A 17,770-nucleotide genomic window follows, 5' to 3' on the forward strand; every position below is an offset into this window, starting at 1 on the left:
GCTTCTTCTTCAGATGAAGCTTCCTTAGTACTGCCGGGTGTATTTTGCATTCCAGACAGACTTTGAGAAATCATATTGACTTGTTGAGTCAATATCTTGTTCTGAGCCAGTATGGCATTCAGAGTGTCAATCTCAAGAACTCCTTTCTTCTGACTAGTCCCATTGTTCACAGGATTCCTTTCAGAAGTGTACATGAATTGGTTATTTGCAACCATTTCAATTAGCTCTTGAGCCTCTGTAGGCGTCTTCTTCAGATGAAGAGATCCTCCAGCAGAGCTATCCAAAGACATCTTGGATAGTTCAGAGAGACCATCATAGAAAATACCTATGATGCTCCATTCAGAAAGCATGTCTGAGGGACATCTTCTGATTAATTGTTTGTATCTTTCCCAAGCTTCATAGAGGGATTCTCCATCCTTCTGTCTGAAGGTTTGGACTTCCACTCTAAGCTTACTCCATCTTTGAGGTGGAAAGAACTTTGCCAAGAAGGCATTGACTAGCTTTTCCCAAGAGTCCAGGCTTTCTTTAGGTTGAGAATCCAACCATATTCTAGCTCTGTCTCTTACAGCAAAAGGGAATAGCATCAGTCTGTAGACCTCAGGGTTAACCCCATTAGTCTTGACTGTATCACAGATTTGCAAGAATTCAGCTAAGAACTGATGAGGATCTTCCATTGGAAGTCCATGGAACTTGCAATTCTGTTGCATTAGAGAAACTAATTGAGGCTTAAGCTCAAAGTTGTTTGCTCCAATGGCAAGGATAGAGATGCTTCTCCCATAGAAATCAGGAGTAGGTGCAGAGAAGTCACCCAGCACCTTCCTTGCATTGTTGGCATTGTTGTTGTTTTCGGCTGCCATAGGTTCTTCTTCCTTGAAGAATTCGGTCAGGTCCTCAACAGAGAGTTGTGCTTTAGCTTCTCTTAGCTTTCTCTTCAAGGTCCTTTCAGGTTCAGGGTCAGCTTCAACAAGAATGCCTTTGTCTCTGCTCCTGCTCATATGAAAGAGAAGAGAACAAGAGAAATGTGGAATCCTCTATGTCACAGTATAGAGATTCCTTGAAGTGTCAGAGGAAAAGAAAAATAGAAGAAAGAAGGTAGAATAATTTGAACTTGATGAGATAGAGTTCGAATTGTGCATTAAGAAGGAGCAGTACTCCATAAATAGAAGGATGTGAGAAGGAGGGAAGGGGATTTTTGAAAATTAATTAAAAAGATGTCAAAAACATTTTAAAAATTGATTGATAATTTTCGAAAATTGAAAGTGGAAAAGAAATAAAGTGATTTTTGAAAAGATTTGAGATTAGAAGTTAAAAAGATTTGATTGAAAACTATTTTGAAAAAGATGTGGCTGAGAAGATATGATTGGTTTTAAAAAAAATGTGATTGAGAAGATATGATTTGAAAACAATTTTTAAAAGATATGTTTTGAAAATTATTTTAAAAGATTTGATTTTGGAAATTAGTGACTTGCCTAACAAGAAAAGATATGATTCAAACATTAAACCTTTCTCAACAGAAAAGGTAACAAATTTGAGATGTTCAATCAAATCATTAATTGTTAGGAAGTATCTTTGAAAAAGGAAAGAAATTGATTTTGAAAACATTTGATTGAAAAGATATGATTTGAAAAAGATTTGATTTTGAAAAACTTTGAAAACTTGAAAAAAAATTGATTTTGAAAACAAAGTCTTCCCCCTAGCACCATCCTGGCGTTAAACGCCCAGAATGGTATACATTCTGGCATTTAACGCCCAAAATGATACCTCTTTGGGCGTTAAACGCCCAACCAGGTACCCTGGCTGGCGTTTAAACGCCAGTCTGTCTTCTTCACTGGGCATTTTTGAATGCTCAGCTTTTTCTGTATAATTCCTCTGCAGTATGTTCTGAATCTTCAATTCTTTGTATCATTGACTTGAAAAGACACAAATTAAAAATATTTTTGGATTTTTAATAATCAAAATGCAACAAGAATCAAATAACAATGCATGCAAGACACCAAACTTAGCAGTTTGTATACTACTGACACTATATGAGACGCATAAACACTCAAGCCAAAAGAATTCAAAGATCAGAGTAAGAAATCATCAAGAATTTCTTGAAGATCCTTAAGACACATGAATGAATGCATGCAATTGACACCAAACTTAAGATGAGACACTAGACTTAAGCAAGAAACATCAAATATTTTTGGTTTTTATGATTTTGTAATTTTTTTTTTTGTGTTTTTCGAAAATTAAGTGGAAAAAGGTATCAAAATTCTTAATGAGAATTCCAGGAATCAGTGCAATGCTAGTCTAAGACTCCGGTCCAGGAATTAGACATGGCTTCACAGCCAGCCAAGCTTTCAAAGAAAGCTTCGGTCCAAAACACTAGACATGACCAAAGGTCAGCCAAGCCTTAGCAGATCACTGCTCCAAAAGCAAAATTGATGAAAACCAACAAGCTTTTGTGGTGATAAGTTGAAACCTCGGTCCAATCAGATTAGACATGGCTTCTCAGCCAGCCAGATTTCAACAAATCATCATGAAACTCTAGAATTCATCTTCAAGAATTTCGAAAAAAAATAAATGCCTAATCTAAGCAACAAGATGAACCGTCAGTTGTCCAAACTGAACAATCCCCGGCAACGGCGCCAAAAACTTGGTGCACGAAATTGTGAACAATACTTTTCACAACTCTCATAATCCCTGGTCATGAACTCCAAAAACTTGGTGGTTCAATTCCATGGTATTACACAACTTCGCACAACTAACCAGCAAGTGCACTGGGTCGTCCAAGTAATACCTTACGTGAGTAAGGGTCGATCCCACGGAGATTGTTAGCATTGAAGCAAGCTATGGTCATCTTGTAAATCTTAGTCAGGCAAACTCAAATGTATATGATGATGAACGAAATAACATAAAAGATAAGATAGTGATACTTATGTAATTCATTGGTAGGAACTTCAGATAAGCGCATGAAGATGCCTTCCCTTCCGTCTCTCTGCTTTCCTACTGCCTTCATCCAATCCTTCTTACTCCTTTCCATGGCAAGCTCGTGTAGGGTTTCACCGTTGTCAATGGCTACCTCCCATCCTCTCAGTGAAAGCGATTGCATATGTCCTGTCACGGCATAGCGGAATTCAGCTGTCGGTTCTCGGTCAGGCCGGAATAATATCCATCGATACTTTTGCGTCTGTCACTAACGCCCCGCCTGCTAGGAGTTTGAAGCACGTCACAGTCATTCAATCATTGAATCCTACTCAGAATACCACAGACAAGGTTTAGACCTTCCGGATTCTCTTGAATGCCGCCATCAGGTCCTGCCTATACCACGAAGATTCTGGTTAAAGAATCCAAGAGATATTCACTAAGCCTTGGTTGCTTGTAGAACAAGAATGGTTGTCAGTCACCTTGTTCATAGGTGAGAATGATGATGAGTGTCACGGATCATCACATTCATCAAGTTGAAGAACAAGTGATATCTTAGAACAAGAACAAGCGGAATTGAATGGAAGAACAATAGTAATTGCATTAATACTCGAGGTACAGCAGAGCTCCACACCTTAATCTATGGTGTGTAAACTCCACCGTTGAAAATACATAAGAACAAGGTCTAGGCATGGCCGAATGGCCAGCCTCCCAAAGTGATCAAAAGATCTAAAGAAAAAGGTTCCAAAGATCCGAAGATTTCTAATACAATAGTAAAAGGTCCTACTTATAGAAAACTAGTAGCCTAAGGTGTACAGAAATGAGTAAATGACATAAAAATCCACTTCCGGGCCCACTTGGTGTGTGCTTGGGCTGAGAAATGAAGCATTTTTCGTGTAGAGACTCTTCTTGGAGTTAAACGCCAGCTTTGGTGCCAGTTTGGGCGTTTAACTCCCATTTGGGTGCCAGTTCCGGCGTTTAACGCTGGAATTTCTGAGGTGACTTTGAACGCCGGTTTGGGCCATCAAATCTTGGGCAAAGTATGGACTATCATATATTGCTGGAAAGCCCAGGATGTCTACTTTCCAACGCCGTTGAGAGCGCGCCAATTGGGCTTCTGTAGCTCCAGAAAATCCACTTCGAGTGCAGGGAGGTCAGAATCCAACAGCATCTGCAGTCCTTTTTGGTCTCTGAATCAGATTTTTGCTCAGGTCCCTCAATTTCAGCCAGAAAATACCTGAAATCACAGAAAAACACACAAACTCATAGTAAAGTCCAGAAAAGTGAATTTTAACTAAAAACTAATAAAAATATACTAAAAACTAACTAGATCATACCAAAAACATACTAAAAACAATGCCAAAAAGTATATAAATTATCCGCTCATCAGCAGACAAGTCAGTAAGACAAGCTTATGGATTGGTAGAGGATGTGTTGGTAAAGGTTGAAGGCCTTTACATCCCTGTTGATTTTATAATCTTAGACACTAGGAAGGAGGAGGATGAATGCATCATCCTTGGAAGACCTTTCCTAGCCACAGCAAGAGCTGTGATAGATGTTAACAGAGAAGAATTAGTCCTTCAATTGAATGGGGACTACCTTGTGTTTAAGACCCAAGGGTGTTCTTCTTTAACAATGGAGAGGAAGCATGAAAAGCTTCGCTCAGTACAGAGTCAAACAAAGCCCCCACAATCAGACTCTAAGTTTGGTGTTGGGAGGCCACAGCCAAACTCTAAGTTTGGTGCTGAATCCCCACATCCAAACTCTAAGTTTGGTTTTGGGAGTCTACAACATTGACCTGATCACCTGTGTGGCTCCATGAGAGTCTACTGTCAAGCTATTGACATTAAAGAAGTGCTTATTAGGAGGCAAAACCCAATTTTTCTTTATCTAATTTTATTTTTCTTTTTTTATTGTTCTTTTATGTTTTATTAGGTTCATGATCATGTGGAGTCACGAAAAAAATACTAAAATTAAAAATAGAATCAAAAATAGCAGACGAAAAATCACACCCTAGAGGAAGGACTTACTGGCGTTTAAACGCCAGTAAGGAGCATTTGGCTGGCGTTCAACGCCAGAACAGAGCATGGATCTGGCGTTGAACGCCAGAAACAAGCAGCATCCTGGCATTTAAATGCCAGGAATACACCCTGAGGAAAGCTGGCGCTGAATGCCAGAAACAAGCATGGAACTGGCGTTCAACGCCAGAAACATGCTGCAAATGGGCGTTGAACGCCCAAAACAAGCATGAAACTGGCGTTCAACGCCAGTAACAAGCATCAATCTGACGTTGAACGCCAGGATTGCATGAAAAGGGCATTTTACACGCCTCATTGGTGCAGGGATGTAAATCCTTGACACCTCAGGATCTGTGGACCCCACAGGATCATCTCAAGATCTGTGGACCCCACAGGATCCCCACCTATCTCAACTTACCTTCTCTCCTTTTCACACAATCCAATAACACTCTTTCCCAAAACCCTTCACCAATCACCTCAATCTCTCTTCCCCATCACCTCTTCACCACTCACATCCTTCCACTCTTCCCCATAAACCCCACCTACCTTCAAAATTCAAAATCACTTTCCCACCCAACCCACCCAATATGGCCGAACCTTAACCCCTCTCCCTCACTATAAATACCCCTCTATTCTTCTTCATTTTCACACAACATAACCCTCTCTTCTCCTCTTTGGCCGAAACACAACCCTCTCTCCCTCTCCTCCATATCTTCTTCTTTATCATCTATTCTTTCTTCTCTTGCTCAAGGGCGAGCAATATTTTAAGTTTGGTATGGTAAAATCATAGCTTTTTGTTTTTCCATAACCATTAATGGCACTTAAGGCCGGAGAAACCTCTAGAAAAGGGAAAGGGAGGACAAAAGCTTCCACCTCTGAGTCATGGGAGATGGAGAGATTCATCTCTAAAGCCCATCAAGACCACTTCTATGATGTTGTGGCCAAGAAGAAGGTGATCCCCGAGGTCCCTTTCAAACTCAAGAAAAATGAGTATCCGAAGATCCGACATGAGATCCAAAGAAGAGGTTGGAAAGTTCTAACCAACCCCATTCAACAAGTCGGAATCCTAATGGCTCAAGAGTTCTATGCCAATGCATGGATCACTAGGAACCATGATCAAAGTATGAACCCGAACCCAAAGAATTATCTTACAATAGTTCGGGGAAAATACTTAGATTTTAGTTCAGAAAATGTGAGGTTGGCATTCAACTTGCCCATGATGCAAGGAGATGCATGCCCCTACACTAGAAGGACCAACTTTAATCAAAGGTTGGACCAAGTCCTTATGGACATATGTGTGGAAGGATCTCAATGGAAAAGAGACTCCAAAGGCAAGCCGGTTCAATTAAGAAGACTGGACCTCTAGCCAGAGGATGGTTGGAGTTCATCCAACACTCCATCATCCCCACTAGCAACCGATCCGAAGTTACTGTGGATCGGACCATCATGATTTATAGCAGTATGAATGGAGAGGAAGTAGAAGTTTATGAAGTCATCTCCCTTGAATTCTACAAAATAGCCAAAAAGTCCTCCACCATGGCAAGGCTAGCTTTTCCTCATCTTATTTTCTATCTATGTTACTCAGCTGGAGTTATCATAGAAGGAGACATCCCCATTGAGGAGGACAAGCCCATCACTAAGAAGAGGATGGAGCAAACAAGAGAGCCCACTCATGGATCCCAAGAGACGCATGAGGAAGCTCATTACCAAGAAATCCTGAAGATGCCTCAAGGGATGCACTTTCCTCCCAAAAACTATTAGGAACAACTCAACACTTCTCTAGAAGACTTGAGTTACAATATGGATCAATTAAGGGTGGAACATCAAGAACACTCCATCATTCTCCATGAAATTAGAGAAGATCAAAGAGCAATGAGGGAGGAGCAACAAAGGCAAGGAAGAGACATAGAAGAGCTCAAGGACATCATTGGTTCTTCAAGAAGAAAGCGCCACCATCACTAAGGTGGACTCATTCCTTGTTCTTATTTCTCTGTTTTTCGATTTTTAAGCTTTATGTTATCTATGCTTGTGTCTTTATTACATGATCATTAGTATGTAGTAACTATGTCTTAAAGCTATGAATAATTCCATGAATCCTTCACCGTTCTTAAATGAAACATGTTTTTAATACAAAAGAACAAGAAGTACATGAGTTTCGAATTTATCCTTGAATTTAGTTTAATTATATTGATGTGGTGACAATACTTTTTGTTTTCTGAATGAATGCTTGAACAGTGCATATTTTTATCTTGTTGTTTATGAATGTTAAAATTGTTGGCTCTTGAAAGAATGATGAACAAAGAGAAATGCTATTGATAATCTGAAAAATCATGAAATTGATTCTTGAAGCAAGAAAAAGCAGTGAATAGCAAAAGCTTGCGAAAAAAAATATAAAAAAAAGTGGCGAAAAAAAAATTAATAGAAAGAAAAAGAAAAAGCAAGCAGAAAAAGCCAATAGCCCTTAAAACCAAAAGGCAAGGGTAAAAAGGATCCAAGGCTTTGAGCATCAATGGATAGGAGGGCCCAAGGAACTAAAATCCAGGCCTAAGCGGCTAAATCAAGCTGTCCCTAACCATGTGCTTGTGGCATGCAAGTCCAAGTGAAAAGCTTGAGACTGAGTGGTTAAAGTCGTGATCCAAAGCAAAAAGAGTGTGCTTAAGAACCCTGGACACCTCTAACTGGGGACTTTAGCAAAGTTGAGTCACAATCTGAAAAGGTTCACCCAGTCATGTGTCTGTGGCATTTATGTATCCGGTGGTAATACTGGAGAACAAAGTGCTTAGGGCCACGGCCAAGACTCATGAAAGTAGCTGTGTTTAAGAATCAACAAACTTAACTAGGAGAATCAATAACACTATCTGAAATTCTAAAGATGCCAATCATTCTAAACTTCAAAGGATTAAGTGAGATGCCAAAACTGTTCAGAAGCAAAAAGCTACAAGTCCCGCTCATCTAATTAGAATTAATATTCATTGATATTCTGAGCTTAATAGTATATTCTCTTCTTTTTATCCTATTTTATTTTCAATTGCTTGGGGACAAGCAACAATTTAAGTTTGGTGTTGTGATGTGCGGATAATTTATACGCTTTTTGGCATTGTTTTTAGGTAGTTTTTAATAGGATCTAGCTACTTTTAGGGATGTTTTCATTAGCTTTTATGCTAAATTCACATTTCTAGGCTTTACTATGAGTTTGTGTGTTTTTCTGTGATTTCAGGTATTTTCCGGCTGAAATTGAGGGACCTGAGCAAAACTCTGATAAGAAGGTTGACAAAGGACTGCTGATGCTGTTGGATTCTGACCTCCCTGCACTCGAAATGGATTTTCTAGAGCTACAGTACTTCAAATGGCGCGCTCTTAATAACGTTGGAAAGTAGACATCCAGAGCTTTCCAGCAATATATAATAGTTTATACTTTATTCGAGATTAGATGACGTAAATTGGCGCTCAACGCCAGTTCCATGTTGCATCCTGGAGTCAAACGCCAGAAAAACGTCACGAACCAGAGTTGAACGCCAAAAACACGTTACAACATGGCGTTCAACTCTAAAAGAAGCCTCTGCATGTGTAAAGCTCAAGCTCAGCCCAAGCACACACCAAGTGGGCCCCGGAAGTGGATTTCTGCATCAATTACTTACTTCTGTAAACCCTAGTAGCTAGTCTAGTATAAATAAGACATTTTATTATTGTGTTAGACATCCTGGATTGTATTTTTGATCGTGTGATCACGTTTTGGGGGCTGGTCATTCGGCCATGCCTGGACCTTCATCACTTATGTATTTTCAACGGTGGAGTTTCTACACACCAGAGATTAAGGGTGTGGAGCTCTGCTGTACCTCGAGTTTTAATGCAATTACTACTATTTTCTATTCAATTCAGTTTATTCCTGTTCTAAGATATTCGTTGCACTTCACCATGATGAATGTGATGATCAGTGATACTCATCATCATTCTCATCTATGAACGCGTGACTGACAACCATTTCCGTTCTACCTTAGACCGGGCGCATATCTCTTGGATTCCTTAATCAGAATCTTCGTGGTATAAGCTAGAATTGATGGCGGCATTCATGAGAGTCTGGAAAGTCTAAACCTTGTCTGTGGTATTCCGAGTAAGATTCAGGGATTGAATGACTGTGATGAGCTTCAAACTCGCGATTGTTGGGCTTGATGACAAACGCAAAAGAATCAATGGATTCTATTCCCGCATGATCGAGAACCGACAGATGATTAGCCGTGCTGTGACAGAGCATTTAGACCTTTTTCACTGAGAGGATGGGATGTAGCCATTGACAACGGTGATGCCCTACATACAGCTTGCCATGGAAAGGAGTAAGAAGGATTGGATGAAGGTAGTAGGAAAGCAGAGATTCAGAAGGAGCACAGCATCTTCATACGCCTATCTGAAATTCCCATCAATGATTTATATAAGTATTTCTATCTTTATTTTCTGTTTATTTATTATTAATATTCGAAAACTCCATAACCATATATTATCCGCCTAACTGAGATTTCCAAGATGACCATAGCTTGCTTCATACCAACAATCTCCGTGGGATCGACCCTTACTCACGTAAGGTTTATTACTTGGACGACCCAGTGCACTTGCTGGTTAGTTGTGCGAAGTTGTGAAGAAAGTGCTGAGTTATAAATGCGCATACCAAGTTGAATGCCATTATTGGAGATCACAATTTCGTGCACCATGCATCCTCACATACCAGCCTCTGAATTTACCGAGACACATCCAGAATGCTATGGGACACGTGCAAATCGCGGGCAACCTTCCTTTCCCCGCCTTGGTCTCAGATCTTGTCTCAGCAGCCGGAGTATCCTACAGAGCTGGGGACACCAAAGTCATACTTCCACGGGATGATCAGTACGTCCCTAACGGGAGATATCTCAGGCCACCACTTGCCACTACCAGCCAGTCCACAGAAGATGCTGCAGTTCCTCCACCATCTACGAGTCAGCTGTTGCATCAAATACTGAAGAGGTTGGACCAACAAAACCAGAAAGCAAAGCTCTGAGAGCTCCATAACCACCGCCGATTCAAATACCTCAAGGAGCTACTCACAGGCAACCACAGACCTGAAGAGGACCCAGGCACTCCAGACTCCACTTCCTTTACCAGCACAGGGAGCCATGACGGTCCCGATTGTGGAGATACTGCCACCAGCCCACCATTGTTCCTGACAGATGGCACCGAGGATGGTGCAAAGCCTTAAGTGTGGGGAGGTCGGTCAGTACCTGACTTCCAGAGGTAATTCTTTTTCCTAACACCAATTTCTTCTTCTTTAGTATAGGATAGATTGCATATTAGTAGGTTATTTGCATGCATGTTCTACATGGTTAAAAAGACAATAAGTTTCTTTTAAGACCATATATTTTTTGAAAATTTCACTAATTTAAATCAAAATATTTATGTTAAATTTGTTTGAAGTTGAAATTGGAATAGGATTTTTGAGCTAAAAGAACACACAACCCGTGAGACTTTGAACCTAAATACATGGTTACACTATTTAACCATAAACATTTTTGTTTCTTGTGTGCTTACTTCTCTATGATTGTAATCTGAATTTTGTTTTATCCTATATTTCCAATATTAATGTGTTATATGCATGAATATGATTGAGGCTATTGTTTGTTTAGCTTACATATCCCAAATAAGCCTACTTTTTAATTACCTTTGTTAACCACTTTGAGCCATTTTAATCCCATTCGTTCTATATTTTACCACATTACTAGCCTTAAGCAGAAAAATAATGAAAAATCCCAATTGAATCTTTGGTTAGCTTAAGATAGAATTTATGTGTTAGCTAAGTATGGGTAAATTGTGGGAATAAAGAGTAATAGAAAAATGTATCATGATAAAATAAAGGGAATTTGGGTACCTATTCATGTGAAACCATAAAAGAAAAATTACAAACCTATGTGCATAAAAAAAATTTAATTCTCCTTTACTTTAGTGAATAAGGGGACAAAATCACCCCAATGATAAATCAAAGTTAATAATCAATGCACATGTGATAAAAATTACAATAAAGGTTGATACATGAATATGGAAAGTGAAAAGGAGATTTTGGGTAGCTAAGATGAATATTAAATTTATATAGAATATATGTATGTTAGGTGAGAGCTTAGGTTAATTAAAGATTCAATGTATAAGCTCACTTAGCCATATGTGTATCCTCACCCTTACCTTAGCCCCATTACAACCATGAAAAGACCTCATGATGTTTGCATTGGCATTTTGAAATTGTTGATTGATTAGGTGAAAAACAAAATTTTTGAAAGCATGATTAGAGAAGGATAGAGTGATTACCCCATATACTAGAGTTGATTAGAGTGCACACACACCAACAGTAAGGGTTCAATGCTCAGTCATGTATTCCCTGCTTTCACAAGCTATCTTCTTACAAATTTATCTGCTTTTACTATGTGATTTGAATTAGTGAAATCTGCCCCATGTTTTATCTTAGGGAACTTATCTATTTTTTATCATGTAGACAAAACTCATATAGTTGCATTCATATGTATATAGGTTGCATTGGATAACATGAGTCTTACATGTTCCTATTCATTCATATTTATCTCCTTCAACTTAGCATGAGGACATGCTAATGTTTAAGTGTGGGGAGGATGATGAACCACTATTTTGTGATTCATATTGTGTTTAATTGTGTGGTTTTATCAAGTCTTCACCCACTTATTCATATGATCTGTATGTATTTATAATTCCTTCCTGAAAATATTCTATGATTAAAAACTTGCTTCCTTAGACCTCTTTGTTGTATATTTTTATCTTCCTTCGTACCATTCGATGCCGTGATATGTGTGTTAAGTGTTTCAGGCTTCATAGGAGAGGAATGGCGTAAGGAAAGAGGATGAAGCATGCAAAAATGGAAGGAACTCAAGGAGTTGAGGAGATGACCAGCGAGAAGTTACGCGGTCGCATGGCTGACACGACCGCACGAGATGGAAGAAATCAAAGTGACGCGCCCGCGTGCCTGACGCGGCCGCGCGGATTGGAAGCTGCACGACGACGCGCACGCATGGTACGAGAAACGCTAAGTGACGCGATCGCATGGACGATGCGGCCGCGTGACGTGCGCGATCTGCAGAATTACAAAAGTCGCTGGCAGAGTTTCTGGGCCGGATTTCAACCCAGTTTTCGGCCCAGAAACACAGATTAGAACCAGGGAACATGCAGAGACAACAACAATAATTCATTCCGCATAATTTTTTGTTTTTAGATCTGAATTTACTTCTCCCCTAGGTTTTTCTCTTTTCTACATTCATAAATTAGGATTTGAAGACTCTTGACTTTAGCTTTTGAGAAGAGTCTACCTCCGGTACTAGTCATTATAGCTTGTTATTTATTTTTCATTTTACTCTTCCATATTCCTGATTTTTCCAGAAGTTGACATTGGATTACTTTCAGAATTTATTAATACAAGAACTATTTTTATTTTTAATTGATTCCTTTGATTATTATTTATCATGTTCTCCAATATTTCTTTTTCTTATTTCGTGGATTTTACAAACATGATGAGTGAGTAGTTCCATAACTTGATTGGAAGATGATTGAAAGGAAACCTTGAGTTGGATTACTCAAGAGAAGAATTGTAATTGGGTTTATTGTTGGATCACCTTCCAGTCATTGACACTAGTCCTTCTCAAGGAGAGGATTAGGACTTGTGACTAGAAATAGCTTTCCAACTTGCTTGAATTTTCTTTACCTAGTAAGGGATAACTTAGCAGAGCAACCTTCAATTATCAATTAATCTTGAGAGTACTTCAACAAGAATAGGGTTTCCAACTAATCTACTCCCAGTCAAGGCTTTTATTTAAATTATCTAAATTCTCTTATTTAATTTCCTGTTTATCAACTCAACCATTTTTGAAAACACCTGATTAATAAAATAGCACATCTTTCTGCAACTCGTTGGGAAACGACCTGGGATTCATACTCCCGGTATTTTGATTTCAATATTGTGACAACCCTTCTAAATTGATAAGCGGATTTTCGGCTGGTTAAGGACTGTACTTGCAACGTATCTCTGATAATAATTTCTTAACTCGCCAATTTCTACCACGTCAGCTTTCTATCCTAGTCATGCATTGATTAATTCATCTTATTTAGTCAACTCCAACAAACGGAAGAAGGTATCGTGTCATCTTCACATAGGGAGAATGTCAAACAAGACTAATTAATCATGTCACAAATATAAACAAGAATTTATCTCATTATGTCATCTCCAACATTGGAAGAAGGTATCATATTATCTTCCATGAGAGAAAGTCTAATAAGACTAGCTAATCTCAATCCAAAAGTCCTAATCAACTTACTAATTAAATTAGCAAAAGATTAGCGTCAATGGAAACAATATTAGCTAACAACTCTAGATCACCAACATGAGTTGGGTTTTTTATGACTCAAGATTGCCTAATTACTCTTTCCAAGCCAAGAATGCTCAAAATCTACTCGAAAGCCCAACCAAGCATTTTGTCAAACACTTGGTGGGTTCAAATGGAAAGCATGGTAAAAATGCAAGAATAATAAATCTAACAACTACAAATTGCAAGAAAAGTAAATTCACCACTCAAATCAACAATAAAAGAACAACAAACATTAAATTACATTAAAAATAAACAAGATCCAACATGATTGGTCATAAACATAAAAGAGATATAAAAGTAAAATTGACAAGAGAACTAAGAAGAATAGAGTAATAGAACAAGAAATTGTAAAGGAAATAAGATGAGAACATGGAATTAAACCTAAATCTAAGATGGATTAACCTAACCTAATTCTAGAGGGAAGAGGGAGTTTCTCTCTGTAGAAACTAACCTACATGGTGTTATACTACCAAACAATTGCTCTCTCCTTGCCCATGCTTGAATTCTGCATGAAATAGCATTGGAAATGAGTTGGGCTGGGCCCAAAGTGCTTCAGAATTCGCAGGCCACGATTTCACTTTAGTGAACCACGTGCTCAATCGGCGCGCACGCGTACATTGCACGTGCGCGTCCCTTAGACGCGAAGCAACTATGGCAAATTTTATATCATTTCGAAGCTCCAGATGTTAGATTTCCAACGCAACTAAAACCGCCTCATTTGGACCTCTGTAGCTCAAGTTATGGTCGTTTGAGTGCGAAGAGGTCAGGCTTGACAGCTTTACGGTTCCTTCATTTCTTCATGAGTTCTCCCACTTTGCATGCTTTTCTCCTCACTTCTTCCATCCAATACTTGCCTTATGAACTGAAAATCACTCAACAAACACATCAACGCATCAAATGAAATTTAAAGTGAATTAAAATCACCAATTTTAGGGCCTAAGAAGCATGTTTTTACACTTAAGCACAAATCAAGGAAGAATTGCAAAATCATGCTATTTCATTGAATAAATGTGGGAAAGGGTGATAAAATCCACTAAAATAAGCACAAGATAAACCACAAAATTGGGGTTTATCAGCATCATAAAGAGATTCATTATCTCCTTGTTTAAATCCTTGGATGTTCAACCTTAGCTGTGTCATCCATTTTGGAGGGAAATATTGATTCAGGAATTTTTCTGACAGTTGTTTCCATGTCCTTATGCTAGCCTTAGGTTGGTTATTTAACCACCTCTTAGCTTGGTCTTTTACATCAAATGAAAACAGTAATAATCTATAGACATCCTGATCTACTTCCTTATCATGTACTGTGTCAGCAATTTCTAAAAACTGTGCCAGAAACTCTGTAGGTTCTTCTTGTGGAAGACCGGAATATTGGCAACTTTGCTGTACCATGATAATAAGCTGAGGATTCAACTCAAAACTACTAACTCCGATGGAGGGTATACAGATACTACTCCCATACGAAGCAGTAGTGGGGTTAGCATATGACCCCAGAGTCCTTATGGACTGTTCATTTCCACTTAGGTCCATGATGGAGAAAGGGAGATGACGTGGATTTATTTTATTTATTTTATTATATTAATAAAAATTTCAAAATAATAGATTAAAATAAAATAAAAACTAAGATAAAAATAAAAATAAAATTAAAAAATAAAAAAAGATTTGAAAATATTTTATGAAGATTTTCGAAAAAGTGAGGAGAGAGAAAGTGGTTAGGATATTTTTGAAAAAGATATGATTTTAAAAATCTTAAAAGGATATAATTTGAAAAATTTTGACCAAGTCAACCCAAGGGATTCGAAAATTATGAGCAATTAAAGGAAAAGATATTTTTTATTTTTGAATTTTATTATGAAAGAGAAGAACACACAAAAGACACAAGACTTAAAAGTTTTAGATCCAATGCTCCTTGTTTTCGAAAATTTTGGAGGGAAAACACCAAGGAACACCAAACTTAAAAATTTTAAGATCAAAACACAAAGAAGACTCAAGAACACTTTGAAGACTCACAAGAACAACAAGAACGTGAAGATAGAACACCAAACTTAAAATTTTTAGAAAACCACAATGAAAATTTTTGAAAACTAAAGGAAAATTAACAAGAAAATACCAAACTTAAAATTTGGCACAAGATTTAATCAAAGAAAAATTATTTTTGAAAAAGTTTTAAAAAGAAGATGCCCAATTACCAAGAATACAAGCACAATGCTCTAACCAACTGAGCTAGAAATTTAACGTGTTTTAAAAAGGTATTTTTAATATATATAAAATTTTTTGAAAACTAAAAATTTGAAAATGCACAAAAAAAACAAGAAAAGACACAAAACAAGAAAAACTAAAGATCAAACAATAAATTAACAAAAACAACTTAAAGATCAAGGAAGAACAAAGAACATGCAATTCGAAAATTGAAAGACAAAGAAAAGCTTGTAATTGACACCAAACTTAAAACGTGACATTAAACTCACAGAAAAATGAAAAATTAATAAAGAAAAATAATATTATTGAAAAATTTTTGAAGAGAAAATTAAAGACTCTGACCCAAAAGACAAAATTTTCCTAATCTAAGCAACAAGATTCACCGTCAGTTGTTCAAACTCAAACAATCCCCTGCAACGGCGCCAAAAACTTGGTGCACGAAATTGTAAATCACACTTTTCACAATTCGTACCACTAACCAGCAAGTGCACTGGGTCGTCCAAGTAATACCTTACGTGAGTAAGGGTCGATCCCATAGAGATTGTTGGCTTGAAGCAAGCTATGGTTATCTTCTAACTCTTAGTCAGGATATCAATTATAATTATCAGTTGACTTGCAAATGAACAAGAAAGCATGGATTAAATAATACTTGTTATGCAGTAACGGAGAATATGTTGGAGTTTTGGAGATGCTTTGTCTTCTGAATCTCTGCTTTCCCCCGTGTCTTCTTCTTCACGCACGCAAGGTTCCTCCTATGGCAAGCTGTGTGTTGGTGGATCACCGTTGTCAATGGCTACCATCCGTCCTCTCAGTGAAAATGGTCCAGGTGCGCTGTCACCGCACGGCTAATCATCTGTCGGTTCTCACTCATACTGGAATAGGATCCATTAATCCTTTTGCGTCTGTCACTACGCCCAACCCTTGTGAGTTTGAAGCTCGTCACAGTCATTCAATCCCTGAATCCTACTCGGAATACCACAGACAAGGTTTAGACTTTTCATATTCTCAAGAATGCTGCCAATGGATTCTAGCTTATACCATGAAGATTCTGATTAAGGAATCCAAGAGATACTCATTCAATCGTAGCTAGAACGGAGGTGGTTGTCAGGCACGCGTTCATAGATTGAGAATGGTGATGAGTGTCACGGATCATCACATCCATCATATTGAAGTGCGAATGAACATCTTAGATAGAAACAAGCGTGTTTGAATAGAAAACAGAAATAATTGCATTAATTCATCGAGACACAGCAGAGCTCCTCACCCCCAACAATGGATTTTAGAGACTCATGCCGTCAAAGAGTACAAAGTTCAGATCTAGAAATGTCATGAGGTACAAAATAAATCTCTAAAAGTTGTTTAAATACTGAACTAGTAACCTAGGTTTACAGAAAATGAGTAAACTAAGATAGATAGTGCAGAAATCCACTTTTGGGGCCCACTTGGTGTGTGCTGGGGCTGAGACTTGAGCTTTTCACGTGCCTGGGCTGTTTCTGGAGTTAAACAATAGGTTGTAACCTGTTTTGGGTGTTTAACTCCAACTGGTAACCTGTTTCTGGCGTTTAACGCCAGAATGGAACAAGAAACTGGCGTTAAACGCCAGTTTACGTCATTTATCTTCGAGCAAAGTATGGACAATTATACATTACTGGAAAGCCTTGGATGTCTACTTTCCATCCCAATTGAGAGCGCGCCAATTGAACTTCTGTAGCTCCAAAAAATTTATTCCGAGTGCAGGGAGGTCAGAATCCAACAGCATCAGCAGTCCTTTTCCAACCTAAATCAGATTATTGCTCAGCTCCCTCAATTTCAGCCAGAAAATACCTGAAATCACAGAAAAAGATACAAAATCATAGTAAAGTCCAAAAATATGAATTTTGCCTAAAGACTAATAAAAATATACTAAAAACTAACTAAAACATACTAAAAACTACATGAAATTACCCCCAAAAAGCATATAAAATATCCGCTCATCAGCTGTGATGTGTTGTTAAGTGTTTTCAGGATTTATAGGGCAGGAATGGCTTAGAGAATGGAGAAGAAGCATGCAAAAGAGGAAGAAACACAAGGAATTAAGGATTTCATGGGCGAGCAACGACGCGCACGCGTGGAGCGACGCGTAAGCGTGACTGGGAGAAAGTTCAGCGACACACACGCGTGGAGCGATGCGTGCGTGTGGAGGGATGCGTATGCGTGGATAGAAAATTGCGAAGCGACGCGTGATATTTCGCCACGTGTTGCAGATAT

General features: G+C 38.3%; 1 non-coding gene across 1 annotated transcript; it reads left to right on the plus strand.

The window, feature by feature from the left end:
• Positions 1–344: 344 nt before the first annotated feature.
• LOC130984277 (small nucleolar RNA R71) lies at positions 345–452 on the plus strand. The gene has a single exon (XR_009088221.1). It is a non-coding gene; the product is annotated as a small nucleolar RNA R71 (small nucleolar RNA).
• Positions 453–17,770: the final 17,318 nt, after the last annotated feature.

The sequence above is a fragment of the Arachis stenosperma genome, chromosome 5 (genome assembly GCF_014773155.1).
Source record: "Arachis stenosperma cultivar V10309 chromosome 5, arast.V10309.gnm1.PFL2, whole genome shotgun sequence".
Lineage (NCBI taxonomy): Eukaryota > Viridiplantae > Streptophyta > Magnoliopsida > Fabales > Fabaceae > Arachis > Arachis stenosperma.